Source organism: Chiroxiphia lanceolata, chromosome W (assembly GCF_009829145.1).
Source record: "Chiroxiphia lanceolata isolate bChiLan1 chromosome W, bChiLan1.pri, whole genome shotgun sequence".
NCBI lineage: Eukaryota > Metazoa > Chordata > Aves > Passeriformes > Pipridae > Chiroxiphia > Chiroxiphia lanceolata.
This window is the reverse complement of record NC_045670.1, coordinates 7,782,144-7,797,151: the sequence shown is the minus strand read 5'-3', so window position 1 is coordinate 7,797,151 and position 15,008 is coordinate 7,782,144. Positions and strand designations below refer to the sequence as shown.

General features: G+C 42.3%; 1 long non-coding RNA gene across 1 annotated transcript; it reads left to right on the top strand.

Moving 5' to 3' along the window:
- The first annotated feature begins 1,657 nt into the window (after window positions 1-1,657).
- On the top strand, window positions 1,658-14,309 carry LOC116780058. Its single transcript, XR_004354301.1, has 3 exons — window positions 1,658-1,669; window positions 2,434-2,442; window positions 14,174-14,309. It is a non-coding gene; the product is annotated as an uncharacterized LOC116780058 (long non-coding RNA).
- Window positions 14,310-15,008: the final 699 nt, after the last annotated feature.

Below are 15,008 nucleotides of genomic sequence, written 5' to 3'. Positions count from 1 at the left end.
CTCAAAGTCACATCCAACCTGGCCTTGAACACTGCCAGGAATGGGGCATCCACAACTTCTCTGGACAACCTGTTCCAGTGCCTTACCACCCTCTCAAGAATTTCTTCCCAATATCTAATCTAGACCTGCCCTCTGCCAGTTTGAAGCCATTCCCCCTTTTCCTATCCCTCCATGCCCTTGTCCGAAGTCCCTCTCCAGCTCTCTTGTAACCCTTTTAGGTACTGGAAGGTGCTCTAATGTCTCCACAGGGGCCTTTTCTTCTCCAGGCTCAACAACCCCAGCTCTCTCAACCTGTCTCCATAGCAGAGATGCTCCAGTCCCTCTGAGCATCTTTGTGGCCTCCTCTGGTCTTGCTCCAGTAGGTTCATGTCCTTCTTATGTTGGAGACCCCAGAGCTGGATGCAGTACTCCAACTGGGGTCTCACAAGAGTGGAGTAGAGGAGCAGACCCCCCCCCCCCCTTGACCTGCTGGCCATGCTTCTTATGATGCAGTCCAGAAAGACAACTGTATCTGAAGTTGTTAGTGTGTTAATGTGGTGAAATTAGAATTTACCAATTGCTTAATAAATTTTTTTAACAGTGCCAGTAATGAGACATAATTGCTGACTCAAAACTCATTAGGTTGCTCATGTAGGAAGATAAACAAATTTCTCTCAATGGCTTTAGACTGTGATCATTCTGGTTTTCCTGTCTTTTTGCCTTTGGTGTCCACAGTGCTTTCAGGAAGCTCTTTAACATACAACTTCCTCTTTCATTGGAGACTAGCCATGGGACAGTTGGTGTAGAAAACTAGTGAGTTTTTCAAATCAGAGTTGCTTCTTAAGGAGAAAAACTGGGAAAAAAGCTCCAGGTTGCTGCATGAAAGCTTTGAAGTTGTTTGATTTCTAATTTAATTCTCATTTGAAAACTTAAGTATAGGAACAGAAGGATTGCTTCTTGTACAGGAGTCATGATTTTTAAATGGCAAAATTTGAGCTTAGTACACATTTCAGTCTTTGAGATGTGTAAATCGAGCAAATCAAATTAGGTGAATAGGGTATGCAATAGTTCTGTTAAACTCATCTTTTTCTTTTCCAATTTTTCAGTTAGAAAACTTCCTAAAATTGTTCCAAATTTGGGAGTTGGAACCCTTTGACCCTAGGAAACATTATTTTGGGCAAGTCTAATTTCAGAAATATCAGCTTTCAGTTTCCGGTACTCAAAAAGCAACATAATTCTAGTAAAATGTCAGTGATAGATTTACAGCACAATAGCCAACCTATACCTTTATTAACATATAATATGAAAAATACTTCCTCCTTCCTTTCTTACTTCTCTGTTGGTACTGTTGTAACAAGGGATTTCTGTTGCTTAGAGCTGTATGACTGGGGATGCTTTGAATTATGCAGGTTTGCATCATAACATGCAACATCACAACACTGGGAACCTGGGCTTAGGGTAGGCTTGAATGCCACTTTTATATTTTGGGTTCAAATCTTAATTGGACCATTAAATTCAATCTCACTTTACTGATCTCTTAATCATAATAGAGGAGTGTTCATAATAGCAAACCCTAGAGAAAAGAGGCTGCTTCTGCTCTCAGAGCAGTGGACATTGAGAGATTTCAGAAGTCAAATTATATCATAATAAAAGATCAATCTGAAAGGGTTTCTTGGAGTTAATGTCCTGGGTCAGAGCTGTTAAATACAGAGCCCTCTGAGCATCAGTTTTCTTCTTCCTTTTTTATAACCAAAAGAAAAGAAAAAAGAAAGGAATTGAGGGTAATGAACAGTTTCACTAAACCAGTGAAAGCTGCCTCTGCAGATATCCGTAGGGGAATAGTCACAAATCCCTGTTTTCTGATAGTGAAATATATGTATCTCTGATCTGAGCTGTTCAAGAATAATAGGTAATTTTTTCTCCTCTTTTGCATCATACATGGTTTGTAGTTGTGCTAAAAAGAAATTACCTTAATGAAAGTTATCACAGCAGTATGACTAGTTTCTACATTTTCTAAACAAGAGGTTTTTTTTAACATCAGGCTTATGTTGGACTTCACTGGTGGTACAGGATGCCCTGAAACCCTGGACTCCAATTCGATGCTTTGGGGGGACATGTTGATACAAACAGTGGCTTTCAGTAATTTCTGTCACTGAATATTTTCGTGCAGACATCATGTCACTGAAATAAACAGTCAAAGAACATCTTTCTGTGGATACAGTTTCAGGTCATTTATCTGCAACTCAACCAGCTTGATTTTTCTGTGTTTGCTTTAAAGCAGTGGCAGAAGACCTGTTCATCCCAGCAACCTTTCATTGTCATCTGTGTGATGAATTTGTTACTTTGCATTATTTCTGTTGATTTTTTCACCCATCCTTCTCTTTGGTGGCATTTACCATGTGCTGTAAGACTCAGATTTTAGCAATAAATCCTCTTGAGTATGGAAGGCCACAGAACTGACTGGTTGACATTGCCTGTAAAGTAAGAATTAAAAACCTCAAAGACATTTTAGTGCTTCTTACCTTTGAAATAATTTTCTGGCATTTTAGTTTAGAGAAGAAAGCATTTATTATCTAACCTGGATAAAAAATGATATTCTGTTTATGAGAAACTGCTTTATAATGAGATTTGTTTTAACCCCCATGCATTACAGTATGTTACAAAAGTGATGACCCCATTTTTATTAGATGTTCCGAGTGAAGTGAAAACTAAAGGTTTCTCAGAAAAGGGACCTTTGTGATACTCTCACGTTCAGGTCATGTTCCAAAGAGGACATTGTGGAAATGGAAGATCAAGCAGGCACAGACACACTAAGTCTGTTTGCAGGTGCTTTTTATACAGAGTAGCTTTTGTTGGGAAACAGAAGTGATTTATAAAGATCTCAATAGTGTTAAATAAAAGAAACATACTGGCCTTATTAGTAGCTTGTTGACCTAGATTAGTTGTGGGGAAACTTATAAACTAATCAACCATTCCAAAATTGTGAGGTGTCATTGCAATTAGTAGGAAAGGCTGTGACAAAAGGGGAGACAACAATTGTTCAGATAAGGGAAAAGAGGATATTAGTAGCAAATGTCTTGCTTTTCTGACTTAGTCATTATGGTAGTTTAAAATTCAGTTGGAATATTAACCTCCATTCAAGTTGGACAAACTGAATTGTTTATTGATTACAACCTTTGGTATATATAGGGTTTGGGGAAAGAGCATGCATGCTAGTACTTTTCCACTACGTTCATAGCCGGGGTTTGGGGGGAGGGATACACAGGGGATACTTTTCCATCACACAGGTAAGCAGTTTTCCATTACGGTTACAACCACTGATGGGGCAAGATAAACAAAGCAATAACGAAAGCTATCATGTGCTGTTTACAAGTCTGTTAGTTTGTCTTACTTGTCACAGATGTGGTAAGACTTCAAGAAGTGAGCGCAAACAGTTCTTCCTTGCTTTTGTTTAAATCCCATGGCTTCTTGATGAAATCTCTTCTCATTTCTGCAGTGTCATGAAGAATTTGCATTTCCACAGAAATATCATTGAACTTGGCTTAAGCAAGTGCAACAGAGAGCTGCAGTTTGGAGGTAGAAGATCCCATTGTCCCATCTTTATTATGAATGACCTGTTCATAGTTATTGTGCCACATAAGCTCTTTGGAAATGGTATAACTTGATAATAGTCTTCAAATTGGGAAATTAAACTTTTCTTTTTTCTTTTAAAACCTTACAGATTTTAAAACTCTTGATCTTGCAGATCTGTTCTGATGGAGAAGAAGAAATATTTGAGAAAACTTGTAAAGAAATAGTTATTTTTGTGATACATTTCCAGTGTTGTTTTGCAGATTACTTTGCAGGATAGACTGAGGTTCTGAGTTGTGTCACTTAAGTTTTCTGCATGTTTAATAGTAAAAGGAAGCAAAAACGAGAAAGTCAGTAGCATTATTCCAGTCCTGCTAGTGCAATTTTAATTTCTTTTAACTGACCTGGAAAAAAAGGTTAAGGCCACTAAAATGTTTACTGGGTTGTATCCCACTGTCTTATTTGGTATTTGGGTGTCTAATGTACAGTACGCTGAGGATCATAGAATCGTAGAATGGTTTGGGTTGGAAGGTCTGAGAGACTGGATTCGTATCTTACTAGTTTGCTTATTTATTGTGTTGGATCAACCATCTAGTCTGTGTGTGTCAGGGGAGGGGCCATGGTTGAGTCTGCAGCCTCATGGAAGGATCAGAAGTCACATGGTCTGCAACCAACTGGTATGCAGTTGGAAGGAGAGACAGCCGTGGAGTGAGACGTCACGTGTTAGAGAGTGGGGCCGAGGGACCTTTGCCCCCTCTGGTCCTGACTGGGGGACCAGGTGCAGCACAACAGTTGAGTGGAAACACACCCCCCCCCCCTTCCCCCGAGGCTGGTGATCGAGGGGAACTCTGAAAGAATCAGAGAGACCCCTGGATTGCATTTTCTTCCCCCCCCCCCCCCGGCAGTGAGGTTAGAAGAAGTAACCATGTTGTGAAAGCCACGAGGAGAGGGCAGGAACCCTCTGGGGGGGGCCTCTGCACCCCCCCAGCCCCAGTTGGGGGCTACAGAGACCTGGAACAGTGTTAAGCTGGACTATGTGTCTGTAGCTGTGAGCTGGGGGATGTTTTCCATCATGAGTGAGCAGAGACAGAGCAGAAGCGGCGGCAGCGTCCAGAGGTTATGGTTAAAAACCAACTGATAAGACCTGAACCAGGGAAGCAGCAGAAACAGCATGCAGCCAAGGAAGACTCAGAGTTGCTGAAGCCAAGGTAGAGAACCGGCAGCAGAGAACAGAACTAAGTTTCTACAGAGAGAAAGCTTGGGGGTAAGAACTGTAAAACTCCCCTAAACCTCGTTGGAGATCCCTCCAAAAATGGAGGGGGTGGACTCTTACTGATTAGAAGTCCTAGATGGAGTAAAGGAGCTAAGGAGCTCAGTCGTCCTGAGAGCTCAGCCAGGACGGTGTGTGGGAGGTTGGCCTTGAGGCCCTCCCTTGCTGCAAGCTACAAAGAAGCTCGCAGCCTGAGACAGGGCACAGAGGCCCTGCAAGGAGCTTGAATCTCCTGGAGATACCAGACCGTCACGAAGACCCCCTGTGCTTCGTGATATGACGTGGTGAAACGACCTTGTCTGGGGTTACGAAGACCACGAAAGACCCCTCGGTTGGTTGATGACGGGGCTGCGAGGGGCTTGGATTCCCCCTCGTGTGTGCTGGCAGAGATTCAGCTATCAGCTGCTGCAAGAAACAGAAGAGAGAGAGAACCTGCTGCCTTAGAAGATGCTGCTGCTTAGTGACTGCTACTCTGAAGAAGCTGCTGCCCTGAGAGACTGGAAGGGATCTGTCCTTCTTTCCCTCTTGGACTTTTATTTGGAGGGGAGAAGAGATCTGATCCATTGTAAATACTATATGTCATAGTAGAGATAGCTAAGGTTGTATATGATTATAATGTATTGTAGTATTTATTTGTATAGTCACTGTAATATATTCCTTTTCCCCCACTTTGAGTCTGGTTGTGTTTTGTCTGGAAAAACCTATCTCACATTGGGTTGAGATGTGGGAGGGGGAATGGAGCTAGAGAATTGGATTTTGGGCTATCTCAAACCATGACAATATGGCACAGAGTCAGGTTGAGAGATGCAGAGATGTCCTGCAGAGAGAAAGCTGGCAACAGAACAGAGAAAGTTCAGCAGAGACTGTTTTGGGGTAAGACTGAATTACATCACCAAACCCCTGAGACTTCCTTGGAAGGAGGGGTGGGCTTCCAAATTTGAAGGGAGTCCCGAAATGCAGCAACAGCTAGAGAGAGAGAGAGGATGGTCAGACCAAGGAATGTGGGGGAAGTGGCCCCCCCCCCCCACGTTTGCAACCAAGACGGAGCAGAAGAACTCTGCTAGAATACTTTGAGCAAGAACTGAACTGAAAGCCCATAAAATGTTCTGACACAGGAGAACTTGACCCCCTGGGAAAGGGACTTTCACAGAATGCTTTGCACTCTGTGATATGACCGTGGTAAGGCGAGTTTTGTCCCTGCTTTGCAGTCCATGTGTTGCAGAATGATTCAAATTTAGTAGTAGAATGGCTAAGGCTTAGTAGGAGAGTAGGCCTAGAGAGCAGCACTCCAAAGTAGTAGGTTAGCAGCCTTGTTCGTGAGAATGGAATGTACTGAAGAGGTAGGAACAATAATCAAAAGATTTAGCCAAGCATGTATATAACGATTTGTTACCTTAGATATAGTAAGGGTCTGCTGAACAGTTTCTATGGGGTTTCTATGGAGTAAGACAACTTAAACAGATTTATGATTAAAAGTAGATGATTACCAATTGTTATCAGTATGAAATATGAGTTTGTGTTTGTAACTAAGTGTAACTGCTTACAAGTAAGAACTGCACGTAGACATGTTTGTGTGAGAGTATAAAAGCTGTATGAAAAATGAGGGTCTTTGGAATCCTGACTTGGGACGCTAGTCCTCAGGTTCCCGGGCCCTAAATAAAGCACCGCATAAACCGGCACTCTGTTGGTTTGTGTTTTCGTTACGGGCAACAGTTTTCTGGCGACCCGAGATGGGGTTCCGGGGGTAGCTGGGGCGGCTCACGAGCTGATCCACTCCATGCCGGCAACCAGGTGATTTCTGGGGAGACATCGACCCGTGCCCGACCCCGCGCCCGACGGACAACCATCCAGGTAAGCCCGGAGGTGCTTTATTCTTTCAGGTTTGTTGGTTGGGAGCCTGCCCATAAGACGGGACCGTGAGTTTACCCGTTGGGTTGGGCAAAGATTTATTGGGAAGCCTAGGCACTGGTCGTAAGACGGGGCGAAAGCCGCGCTGAACCAGCACTTGTCACTCATAGTGAGACTTGACAAGTTGGTGTAGGAAGGTATTGGTTTATATTGTTTGTATTGTGTTGTTTATTGTGTGATTGTACAGTGTGTGTGTGACTATGATGCCTTTTAAAACCTTTAGGGCACTATCTTGTGCAGAAAATGATATCCCTAGCGATTCTCCGCTTGGTTGCTTGTTAAAACATTGGAAGGAAGGAAATTTCGGACAAGAGTTAAGTAAGAGACAATTGATTGATTATTGTAATAATGTATGGCCTCAATATGAGACAGAAGGAATGCAGTGGCCTAGGAATGGTACATTAATTTCGGAAATTATAACCCCCTTGATGCAATATTTACGAGAGAATGAGATGTGGGATGAAATACCGTATTTAGATTTGTTTTATTATTTGAAACGTAAGACTGAATGGCAAAAGGAATGTGGTATGTTGGTGTTGAAAGAACTGGATGATAAATGTATAGGATGTCAAGAGCGGAAAATACGGTTTTCAGAACCAGAGGAAGATGTGTCTTTGTTAGTCTCCCCCAGCATAACTCCAAATGCGCCCCCGGGAGATAGTCTCTCTTCACGTGGGAGGGCACGATCACCCACCGTGCCCCCACTAGAATCCTCCTCGGATGAGGAAGAAACGAGAGAGCGAGAATGTGGTTTTGATAGAACTCCGCTAGCAGAACGGACTCGGAGGGGGCGAAAAGAAAGGGGAAGGAGTAGAGAAAAGAGACGGGGAGGGGGAAGGGAGACAGATGTTTCGCCCTCACCCCCTAGATTGATGGCCCCTTTGCGGGAAGCAGTTGGAGCAGACAGGAGGAAAGTTATGGTAAAAGTTCCTTTTTCACCTAATGATTTATTAATCTGGAAACAGTCAGCTGGGACATATCGAGAAAATCCGGAGCGGGTAACTCGTATTATAAAAATGGTTATAAAAACTCAAAATCCGGACTGGAATGATTTACAGGTATTGTTAGATACAATTCTGGATTCAACAGAGAAGGAAATGGTATTCAGGGTGATGGTGGAAAAAGCGAAAGAAAGAATTCGAATTTTGCCACGGGCAGCACGGGGAACAGTAAATGATTTTGTACCGCGGGAAGATCCTGAGTGGGATCCGAATGTGTCTGGAGATTATAAAAAGTTAAGAATTTACCAGGAATTATTGGTAGAGGGAATACGATGTGGGATACCAAAAACACTAAACTGGTCAAAGTTATACTCAGTAAGACAGGATAAAGGGGAATCTCCTTCAGCCTTCTTAGAGAGGCTAAAAGAGACAGCACGGAAATATACAAATTTAGATGTTGAAGATGAATCAGGAAAATTGCAATTAGCATTGATTTTTATGGGACAATCACAAGAAGACATTAGGAAAAAGCTTCAGAAGTTAGAAGGTGGGGAGACAAGAGATTTGGAAAAATTATTAGAAGTAGCCTGGAAAGTGTACAATAATAGAGAAAAGGAATCTACTAGGAGGCAGCAAGCAAGCTTATTGGCACTTCTGCAAGCTCCAGGAGGGAATAATGGGGCCAGTAGCCATAGAGGACGGGGTCGTGGTAATAGAGGAAGGGGAGGAATGGGTAGAGGATTTAACAAACAGTCGGGATTCGGAAATCAGTGTGGGGGAGGACGTGGTAAGATAGGCCCAAATCAATGTGCTCTTTGTAAAGGACAAGGACATTGGAAAAATGAATGCCCACTGAATGCTGGAAATGGAATAAATCCGTGGCAACCGAATGCTGGAAATGGAATGAATCCGTGGAGCCCCCAGAGCTTTGCAAATTCGCAAAACCCTGTTAATGTGGGCACGCCACAAGGTGTCGCTCAAGCATTTATGTTAGGGAATTACCAGAATCAAAGCTGACTAGATCGGGATTTAACAGTTGTTTTAGAAGTAGAGGGAGAGCCGACAGAATTTAGAATAGATACTGGAGCTAGTTTCTCGGCAATGAATAAATTGATGGGGCCATTAAGTGATTCAACTGCATGGGTGGTAGGAGTTTCAGGACAAATAGAGGAAAAGACGTTTCTAAGACCCCTAGATATCAAATTTAGAGGAAAAGAATTAGATCATCAATTTTTGTACATGCCCAACAGTCCTGAATGTTTACTAGGAAGAGATCTGCTCTCAGCCTTGCAAGCTAAAATTATATTTGAAAAAGGGAGGGTCAAGATAGAAATTCCGGAAGAGAACTTAGCAAAAATTTTTGTTGTGAAAGAGGTAGAAAAGGAAGAGATACCGCAGGAAATAGAACAGGCTGTAGTGCCTTGGGTATGGGAAACAGGGGTCCCTGGAAAATCCAAAGCTGCTACTCCAGTTAGAATAGAATTAAAAGAAGGAACACAACCTGTTAGAGTGCGACAATACCCAATTAGTTTAGAAACCAGGAAAGGAATAACCCCAATGATCTCACAGTTTTTAGTTTTAGGGATATTAAAAGAATGTGAGTCAGAGTTTAATACTCCCATTTTTCCAGTAAGAAAGCCTAATGGTAAGTATAGGTTAGTACAAGACTTGAGAGCAGTAAACCTCATTACAAAAGACATACACCCAGTTGTAGCAAATCCCTACACTTTGTTAACATCTGTTTCTGAGAGATTTCAGTGGTTTACAGTGATTGACCTGAAAGATGCCTTCTTCTGCATACCACTGGCACCAGAAAGTTGGAAGATTTTTGCCTTTGAGTGGGAAAACCCAGAGACTGGACGAAAGCGACAACTTACTTGGACTCGATTACCACAAGGATTCAAATGCTCACCTACGATATTTGGTAATCAGTTAGCAAAAGAACTTGAAGAATGGAAGACTACTCAGGTAAAAGAATCTCCTTTTTCATATATAATACTTCAATATGTTGATGACATCTTCCTGGGAGCTACAGAACAGGGACTCTGTCGTCAGTTAACCATTGAACTGTTAAACATGCTGGGGCAAGCAGGTTACCGGGTTTCAAAAGAAAAGGCTCAACTAGTAAAACAGAAAGTTATTTATCTGGGATGTGAAATTTCTCAAGGAGTTCGGCGTTTGGGTGCAAATCGTATACAAGCAATATGTGCTATCCCAGTACCCCGAAATAATCAGGAATTAAGATCTTTTCTAGGAATGATCGGATGGTGCAGGTTGTGGATTCCCAACTTTGGACTAACTGCCAGACCATTATATGAAGCAGTAAAAGAACCCAAGCTGACCTGGGGGACGAAGCAGGAGAAAGCATTCCAGGAACTGAAAAGAGCCCTCCAGGAGGCACCTGCCCTGGGACTACCAGACCTAACCAAAGAATTCCAGCTTTATGTCTGCGAGAGACAACGAACGGCTTTAGGAGTACTCACTCAGCGGTTAGGATCCTGGAAGAGACCGGTTGGGTATTTCTCCAAACGGCTGGACGCAGTAAGTGGGGGATGGTCGGGGTGCCTCAGAGCCGTGGCAGCGACGGTTATTCTAATTCAAGAAGCACGAAAATTGACTCTGGGGAAACACATGGTGGTGTACGTGCCCCACATGGTCATAGCAGTTTTGGAACAAAAAGGGGGGCATTGGCTCTCATCTAGCCGCATGTTACAGTATCAGGCTTTGTTAAGAGAGCAAGATGATGTTGAACTGAAAATCACTAACCATCTTAACCCAACAGAATTCCTTAGGTCCACAAAGGAAGAAGGTGTCCTGGAGCACGACTGTGTAGAGACCATTGAACAGGTCTACGCGAGTAGAAAAGACCTGAAGGATGAACCACTGACAGATCCTGACTGGGAGTTGTACACCGACGGATCTAGCTTTGTGGAGAATGGCACCAGGTATGCTGGGTATGCAGTGGTCACTCTACAACAAGTGATAGAAGCAAACGCACTACCCCCAGGTACGTCCGCACAAAAGGTCGAAATTTGGGCATTGGTGAGAGCTTTAATACTAAGTCAAGGAAGGAGAGTTAATATATAGACTGACTCCAAATATGCCTTTGGAGTAGTTCATGTTCACGGAGCACTTTGGAAAGAGAGAGGACTTCTTACTTCTCAAGGGACATCAATTAAACATCGAGAAGAAATTTTACAATTGCTAGAGGCAAGACACAAACCCTCGGCAGTGGCAATAATGCATGTCAGAGGACATCAGACTGATCCCGGACGAGAATTTCAAGGTAATCGACAAGCTGACCAAGCGGCTAAGCAAGCCGCCAGAGAGGTATGGACTCAGATGGCTCTTTTACCTGTTCGGAATAATCCAGCAATAGCATATATGGAAGAAAAACCATATTATTCACAAGAAGATGAGAAATTAACTCAAATAACAAAAGCAAGGAAAAATATTAAAGGGTGGTACATTACTCCCATAGGACAAGTAATCTTACCTGTCAGAATAATGAAAGCAGTACTCGAGACGGAACATAACAAGTGCCACTGGGGTGCAGAAGCAATGGTAAAATTTCTGAAAAATGAGGTTCTCTCAAACCAGATGTTAACACTAGCAAAAAGGGTAAATGCAATGTGTCCCATGTGTATTAAAAATAACCCAGTGGTCAGAAAACAGGTACAAATGGGAAAGTTACAGATAGGACAGTTACCAGGAGACTATTGGCAAATAGATTTTTCTGAGTTACCTAAGGCCCAATCCTATAAGTATTTGTTAGTATATGTTTGTACCTTTTCAGGATGGCCGGAAGCCTTTCCATGCAGGACTAATCAAGCAAAGGAAGTAGTTAAGACTCTTCTGAGAGAAATTATTCCGAGATTTGGGGTACCTCTAGGGTTGTCATCTGATCGAGGGCCACACTTTACCGCAGGGATAGTGCAAGAAATATCTGCTATATTAGGAATAACATGGAATCTCCATACTCCATGGAGACCGCAATCCAGTGGACAAGTAGAGAGGATGAATCAGACATTGAAGGGTCAATTAAAGAAAATTTGTCAAGAAGTAAAAATCCCGTGGCCCCAAGCGCTACCTCTTGCCTTGCTGAGAATCAGGATTAAACCCAGGGAGAGAATAGGAGTAAGTCCATACGAAATATTGTATGGCAAGCCCTATCATGCAGCTACCTATCAAGGGGATCCTCATGTGGTGGGGGATCAAGCAGTGTTTAACTATGTGTTATCCTTAAATAAAACTCTCACAGCCCTCAGAGGAGCGCTGCAGTGGAATCGACCTCTGCCCCTGGAGAATCCGGTTCATGACATTTCTCCAGGAGACCAAGTCTATGTGAAAAACTGGTCGGTGGAACCGTTAAAGGAAACATGGGACGGTCCTCGCCAGGTGATAATGACCACTTACACGGCGGTGAAGGTCGAGGGAATGGACAATTGGATCCATTACACCCGAATCAAGAAGGTTCCAGTCTCGTGGTCGGTAGAACCTCTCTCACCTACAAGGATGGTATTTCGAGCCAACCATTGAGGATCGTAGTATTCCTGGGGTTGATGAGTTTAGCAGAGACCACCGTGAGAATTGAGACCCCAGATCCTTATTTATTTGTACCAGAGTACACTGATGTGAATTTAACCTGTCTGTTTTCTGATGACCAGGGAGCTGAATTAAGAGATGTTAAAGTCAAGTGGAGATGGAGAGATCAAGATCGAATCATGACAGAAGGAGTGATGACAGTTTGGGATGCGACACAACAAAAAGGTTACACCGTCCTGCAGGTACCCAAAGTGTCTAAAGCTATGGAAGGAACATATATGTGTGTAGTTTGGATTTGGGAAAGTTTTGATTATGAACATATAGAAATACGGACAATAAACACGACCCAGAAAACGGTGACCAAAGTGCGAGTTATGCCCACTAGGAAACAATTTGACATGTGGAATGGTCCTCCCTTAAAAATCAATTGTGCCTTCCAATTTGATAATTGTCAGAAATCAGTTAAAGTGGTGGAAATTGAATATGACAAATCAATCTTGGGAATCACAAAATCAAGGAGTTAGCTGGTGGTCTAATAGTAAGGGAGGTAAAGGGTGGCTGAATATTTCTGATCCCAGAGTAGGAAAAACAGAGGGTACATTTCTTTGTGTGGTCTCATGTGGAAAAGAAAAAGATTACGGGATAAAGACAGCAGTAACCGTGCCACATAAAGCAGTAAGAGTTAGACCAGAACACAGTGTTTACCCGGTCCAGGAAGGGAGAGATCTGATTCTAAGTTGCAAAATTTCAGAAGGACAGTATTCTGAATATGGGTGGTGGTTTAAGGGACAGAACTTGAAAGTCGGGAAGAGACATCAGATTGAAAAGAGGGCAGATGCAATAGTTTTGAAAATCAAAGAAATACGAAGAGGAGAAGATGAGGGCCAATATACTTGCTGGATAAATAGAGATGACTGGTGGGATACTGGAATTACTGTCGTCTACATAAAGACTGAAAGAACAACCCGGCAAGTAAGTAACCTGCAGATTCCAGATTGAGAAGTAGAACAAGAAAACCTAGTCGTAGGCCTAATTCGTGATTTTGGGAAAGTACAGAATGTCACAAAAATCACTGCACGTCTCCCTATGCCTCATGCTGCAGGAGACCCAATCCCATGGGGAATAATTCCAGTGCCAGAAATTCCTAAAGTGCTTAAGAATACTACATGGAATTGCAGATTTGTAACCAAAACATGGAATGAAATGACAGATGCATGTTTATTAAGAGACAAAATGACTAGAAAACAATGTGAACAGATGCCTGGATTTTTCCGATGGGTAGTAGTTGGAACATGGGTAACAAGCGAAGACATTGACCAATTAAAGGGATCTTGTTTAGTTACAGATTCGGTAACATACCCATGTTCTAAAGTTCCAGTTCAAATAAAACGAGAAAAACAAGAAGAAGTATGTCAAAATATTACTAGCTCTACAACTATGGAAGAGTGGCAAACAATTTGGGGACCCAGCCTACTAGAGACTTATAGTTATATTGGAAAAGTACAGTGGTGTATTCACTGGAAAGGGAAAAAGAATCAAACTTATTCTGCAGGTAATAGAGGAAATCATAATTGGAGGACAGAAACACGTACAAAGGAGAATTGGAATTGTATTCGAATATACACATGCGATACCCCAGACGATGAAATAGGCTTGATACCAGTCAAAACACTCTTGCAGTTAGGATGTGAATGTCGAGGATATAATCATACTATTAAGGGATCTGTGAAAAACATTGATTGCCATACCACCACCGTTAGGAGCCCAGGAAATTTAGTGTGGGTAATGGGGCATGGTCAGTGGACCACTCACATGCCAATAGATGGTCCGGTTGTGCCTGTCACACTAGGGATACCTACTCTCTGTCCATTCTGGAAACAGGATAAGTTAACATCAGTAGAAATACAACCACGAGGAAAAAGAGAAATTAGTAAGGATATTGATGACTTGGGGTTGGGAGATTGGCATGAACCATCAGCAGGAGTTAAATTTGGATGGGTATTAGAATCTTTGTTTGCACCAATCTCAACATACCGTAACAGAGAGATGTTGTTTAAATTAATGGGACAAACTGAAAGGTTAGCAGCGGTCACTAAGAAAGGATTTAAAGATCTAAATTTTCAATTACAAGCCACCACTAGGATGACAGTACAGAATCGAATGGCTTTAGATTTAATCCTATTAAAGGAACACGGAGTCTGTGGATACCTGCATGCAAAGGACGAGCATTGTTGCGTGCACATCCCAAATGTCACTCAAGAAGTAGAGAAAGATATTAGTCAATTAGAACAAATTGACGAAAATGTTCATGAATTACAAAAGGAAGTAGAACACAATTGGATAGGAGAATTATTCAGCTCCCTAGGTCTTCACGTGTCAGGATGGATATCTTCTGTTATCCAGTACGGAATATTGATTGTAATAATTATTGTCATAGCCATGATTGTTTATAAGTGTCTTTTAGGAATGATTGTAAAAGAAGGTCAACATACGAGACGCATCATGAAAGCCATAACAAGAAAAGAAGTAATCTCACCGCAAGATGGATCACCTCCTGTTTATCAAGAAACTGCAGCCTGAAGATTGCTACATTTGAGCATCCTTGCAGGAAAAGCCTGAAGAATGCTCAAAAGGGGGGACATGTTGCAGAATGATTCAAATTTAGTAGTAGAATGGCTAAGATTTAGTAGGAGAGTAGGCCTAGAGAGCAGCACTCCAAAGTAGTAGGTTAGCAGCCTTGTTCGTGAGAATGGAATGTACTGAAGAGGTAGGAACAATAATCAAAAGATTTAACC